This window comes from Nicotiana sylvestris, chromosome 12 (genome assembly GCF_000393655.2).
Source record: "Nicotiana sylvestris chromosome 12, ASM39365v2, whole genome shotgun sequence".
Taxonomy (NCBI): domain Eukaryota; kingdom Viridiplantae; phylum Streptophyta; class Magnoliopsida; order Solanales; family Solanaceae; genus Nicotiana; species Nicotiana sylvestris.
The window spans coordinates 49,762,961-49,768,928 of NC_091068.1; positions in this window are offsets into that span (position 1 = coordinate 49,762,961).

Genomic DNA, 5,968 nt, shown 5'->3' on the forward strand with positions numbered 1-5,968 from the left:
TGCCATTCTTCGAAGACTGATCGGAAGGTCTTTCTTTGGACCGTAATGTGGGCTTTTAGATAGGGTTATAAAGAAAGGTATCAAAGGCTCAAAACAATTCAAGTGAGTTCAAAATTACAATTTTTGGAATCAGATTTCTTACAACAACCACAACTTTTGCCCCAGTTTCTTTGCTTGGGGACTTTTGGATTTTTTGTTTCGATGGGACCGAACCGTGAGGCTGCCTACGTATCCTGAAAAGGAATCAGGTCGGACGTAGTTCATGTCGTAGAAATTACTTTGTTGTTGTGATTTTTCTTTTCTGTTCTTCCTCTTTCTCTTCTTTCTTTTCTTTCTTCTTTTTCTCTTTTGTTGCATTGTTATTTTGTTTGTTTTTTCCTTTTCTTTTCTCTCTCTTTTTTCGTTCCTTTCTCTCTTTTTTTTCTTTCTTTTCTTTTCTCTTTTCCTTTACTCATCTTTCGCGCTTGCGTTTCTGATCTTTGCTACTAATTCCAAAAGAGGGGTATGAAAGGAAATAAGTAAGGCTCAAGGGGATAACAAAGGATAAAGTGTTTAGATAGAAGAACAAAACGCCTTCGTCATTCCAATCTTCAAAACATGCCAAGTACAAACAAATTCAATTTAAATAAAGAAATCATACATAATATCTCTTGTCCGCATCGGAATTGATGGCCATTTCTACACATTTTCCTTCTATATCTGTTAAGTACAAAGCACCATTGGACAACACTCTTGTTACGACGAACGGCCCCTGCCAGTTTGGGGCGAACTTGCCTTTGGCTTTAGCTTGATGAGGAAGAATGCATTTCAATACTAACTGACCCACTTCAAACTTCCGTGGACGCACCTTCTTATAATATGCTCTTGCCATTCTCTATTGATACAACTGGCCATGACACACTACTGCTAATCTTTTCTCATCAATCAAACTCAATTGTTCCAGGCGGATTTTAACCCACTCATCATCGTCAATTTTGGCTTCTGCAATGATCCGAAGGGATAGAATTTCAATTTCCGTGGGTATCACTGCCTCCGTGCCATATACCAACAAATAAGGAGTTGCCCCTACTGAGGTACGAACAGTAGTGCGATAACCCAACAATGCAAAAGGCAACTTCTCATGCCATTGCCTGGAACCTTCTACTATTTTTTGAAGTATCTTCTTTATGTTCTTGTTGGCTGCCTCGACTGCTCCATTCGCCTTGGGGTGATATGGGGTGGAATTGCGATGTGTAATCTTAAACTATTGACACACCTCTTTCATCAAATGACTGTTGAGATTAGCACCGTTATCTGTGATGATCACTTTTGGTATCCCAAACCGGCAAATGATATTTGAGTGCACAAAATCAAGCACCGCCTTCTTGGTTACAGACTTGAATGTTTTAGCCTCTACCCACTTGGTGAAATAGTCTATGGCTATCAGAATGAACCTGTGCCCATTCGATGCCGATGGCTCAATTGGCCCAGTGACATCCATGCCCCATGCAACAAAAGGCCACGGTGCGGACATCGTGTGTAATTCAGATGGTGGAGAATGAATCAAATCTCCATGCACTTGGCACTAATGGCAAATCGCCATAGTGAGCCAATAATAACCTGCTCAGAGAATCTTCTTTGCCAGCACGTACCCACTCATGTGTGGTCCACAGACTACAGAATGTACTTCGGTCATAATAGTTGTGGCCTGCCTAGAATCTATGCATCTCAGCAGTCTAAGATCTAGAGTCCTTTACTGCAAAACTCCTCCGCTGAAGAAAAAACCGCTTGTCAACCGCCTAATTATTCTCTTTTGATCACTTGTGGCTTGTACTGGATACACCCCCATCCTGATATATTCCTTTATATTATGAAACCAAGGCTCACCGTCAAGTTCTTCCTCTACCACATTACAGTAAGCATGTTGCTCGCGGACATGAATCTGCAAAGGGTCTACGTAAGCCTTATCCGGATGATGTAACATTGATGCCAGAGTAGCTAAAGCATCAGCAACCTTATTATGAATCCTTGGAATATGCCTAAACTCTATTTATTGAAACCGTTGACAAAGATCATGCAAACATTCTCGGTACGGTATGAGCTTCAAATCCCGAGTTTCCCATTCTCCTTGAATCTAGTGCACCAGAAGGTCTGAGTCGTCCAAGACCAAGACTTCTTGGACACCCATATCTACAGCTAACCTCAAATCCAGAATGTATGCCTCGTACTCAGCCATGTTATTAGTACAGTAGAAATGAAGCTGAGTCGTAATAGGGCAGTGATGCCCTATTTCAGAAATAAGTACCGCTCATATCCCAACGTCTTTCATGTTAGCAGTCCCATCAAAGAAAAGTTTCCATCTTGGATTTTCAATTGGTTCCAACTCATCAATATGCATTACCTCTTCATCAGGGAAGTAAGTCTTCAAAGGCTCATATTCTTCATCCATTGGGTTCTCAGCCAAATGATCGGCCAATGCCTGGGCTTTCATTGCAGTCCTAGTCATATAGATGATGTCAAATTCTGTGAGCAAGATTTTCCACTTTGCGAGCCTCCCTGTAGTCATAGGCTTCTGAAAGATATATTTTAACGGATCCAAACGAGAGATGAGGTAAGTAGTGTAAGATGACAAATAGTGCTTCAACTTCTGTGCTGCCCAAGTTAGGGTGCAACATGTCCTCTCAAGGTGAGTGTACTTAATCTCGTAAGATGTGAACTTCTTGCTGAGATAATAGATGGTCTGATCCTTCCTGCCGGTAATGTCATGTTGACCCAACACACAACCAAATGAATTGTCCAGGACTGTCAAATACATAATCAAAGGTCTCCCCGGCTCTGGTGGCACCAACACAGGTGGGTTTGACAAGTACCCCTTTATCGAATGCTTCTTGACACTCATATGTCCATTTGACTGCAACATCCTTCTTTAACAGTTTGAAGATAGGCTCACAAGTTGTTGTAAGCTGAGCAATAAACCTGTTGATGTAATTTAACCTCCCTAATAAACTCATCACCTCAGTTTTGTTCCTTGGGGGTGGCAATTCTTGGATAGCTTTGATATTTGACGGGTCCAATTCAATACCTCGACGGCTGACTATGAACCCTAATAATTTTCCAGATGGCACACCAAATGCGCATTTTGCAGGATTGAGCTTAAGATCGTACCTGCGAAGCCTTTGGAAGAATTTTCTCAAATCTCTGACATGATCAAACTGCTTTCTAGACTTTATGATTACATCATCCACATAAACCTCGATCTCCTTGTGTATCATGTCGTGGAATATGGTTTTCATTTCCCTCATGTAAGTTGCCCCAGCAATTTTCAAACCGAAAGGCATGACCCTATAGTAGTATGTTCCCTATGGCGTGATGAATGTCGTCTTTTCTGCATCTTCCTCATCCATTAAGATCTGATGATAGCCTGCATAGCAATCCATAAAAGATCCAATCTCGTGTTTGGCGTAATTGTCAATCAGAATGTGGATATTTGGTAGTGGGAAGTTGTCCTTGGGGCTTGCCTTGTCAGATGACGGTAATCAACACACACCCTGGTCTTGCCTTCCTTCTTTGGCACATGCACTACATTGTCTAACCAAGTGTGATACCGCATGACCCGAATGACTTTTGCATCGAATTGTTTGGTGACCTCTTCCTTGATCTTCATACTCATATCAGTTTTAAATTTCCTCAGCTTTTGCTTGACAGGAGGGAATGACGGGTCAGTGGGCAATTTGTGAACCACCAAATCAGTGCTTAAACCTGGCATGTCGTCATATGACCATGCAAAAATATCTTTGTATTCAAAAATGGCTTAGTTCTTTACTAATCTCTTCAAAGGCCTCTTCCTCATCATATCCCAACTCATCATCACACTCTATTTCTTGAATTACTATTTCAGAATTAGATTGACTTTTAAGACTGGCCGGAGATTCCTCATGCATGTCATATCATTGAATCTAGCATAAAAAGAACTGTACAAGGAAGAAAAGAAAAACAAAATGAAACTATCGGGAAGGAAGAAAAAAGGGAAATTGCATTTCATTGAAATTAAAGATAAACGAGTTTATACGTCCAAATGGACGGAACATAGAATCTGAATTACAATCCTGGTTAATCCAGATAAACTGAAAGAAAATCAAAGCAAACTATCAAAACTCCTTCTTGGTGGGGAGAGGAGTAGCTTCTCAATTGTTAATCTTTGCACTGGGCCCAACAAACTGCACATCCACTTTACTCGAACCCTCTCCAGCTTCCAACATGTTCACATCGGCGAATAACCTTTCGAACTTTTCAATCAAATCTCTATCTACATCAACCACTGAACTGGGAACTGTTGTCACTGGGCGTTTCTTGGTGCCAGGCCTGATAAACGATCTGGAGAGCCGTGGGATGGGCTTTGGGAGGACCCAAGCCCTCTGTTTCAACTTTCTAGCTCTTTTCATGTCCGCAGCTGTGGGCTTGAACCCCAAACCAAATGTATCCAAGTTTTTGGGGAGAGACACCGGCTGTACGATACCTTGCAGAGATGCACCCAAACCCTTGCCTGATACAAAACCATTTTTCAACATTTCAGTAGCTACCATGACTGATGCGGCAGCTACCCTCGGGGTTGGAACGCACTTCCCTTATGGAATTTTCTCTACCGATACCGTGTCAAAAACCTGATAAACCCATGGCCCCTTGTCATCCTCAAACTCTATGAACGGAACAATAGCATCGCTAGGAACACACAAATTATCTTCGCCGTGCACAACGATTTCCTGTCTATCCCATTCAAACTTGACCATTTGATGCAAAGTAGACGGGACCGCTTTGGCAGCATGAATCCAGGGTCGACCTAACAGCAGATTGTAAGACACAGCTACATTGAGCACCTAGAACTCCATGGTAAATTCAACTGGCCCTATTGTAAGCTCAAGCACTATGTCCCCGACTGAATCTTTCCCTCCACCATCGAATCCCCAAACGCATGTTGTTCTTGTGAATTCTTTCATCATCCACCTTCAAGTTGTTCATAGTGGAGAGAGGGCAAATGTTCGCACTAGAACCATTGTCAACTAGTACCCGAGTAACTATAGAATCTTTGCATTTCACCGTCAGATAGAGGGCTCTATTGTGCTCAGTACCCTCCACGGGAAATTCATCATCAGAAAAAGTGACATTGTTTACTTCAAATATCTTGTTAGCTATCTTTTCCAAGTGGTTTACTGAGATTTTGTCAAGAACGTGGGCCTCATTCAGGATCTTCATCAAAGCCCTACGGTGCTCGTCTGAATGGATCAATAATGACAATAATGAAATCTGAGCCGGTGTTTTCCTCAATTGCTCCAGAATGGAATAGTCCTGCACTTTCATCTTTCTCAAGAATTCCTCTGCTTCTTCCTCAGTCACAGCTTTCTTCGCCAATACTGGGTTATATTTGGAGATCTTAGCTTTTCTCAACTCTTCGGGGGCAAAACATCTCCCCGATCAAGTCAAACCATGGGTCTCACAAACTTCTTCTTTAACCTTTTTCCCCTTGTAAGTCACTGTCACTCGTTCATAATTCCACGAGACCGCCTTGTTGTTGATCATCGGTAATTGAGTTACCGGCTTGATAATGACAGGATCTGTGCGAGCACCTGCCACAATTACCACAGGCTCATTCGCCACTCCTGGCACAATCACTTTTGCTCTTTCTTGTTTCACTCCCATGTCACTTGAGGACCCTTTCTTGACCACCACAGATGGTTCACTATTTGTCCTGCTCAATTTAATCACAGACTTCTCACTTGTTGACTTTTCAAATGGTCTGGTTTCACTGGACCGAATCATCATGACAGTTTGCAAAGTTTTCTTAGGCTCCCCTCCCTTATGCACTATCTCAATCATATTCGTCTCTTGATGAGCTGGCAATGGGTTCTATTGATATTAAGTGCCTCTGGAGCTTGGACCTTAATTCGATTAGTATCAATGAGCTCTTGTATAGCTGTTTTCAATTGCTAGCACT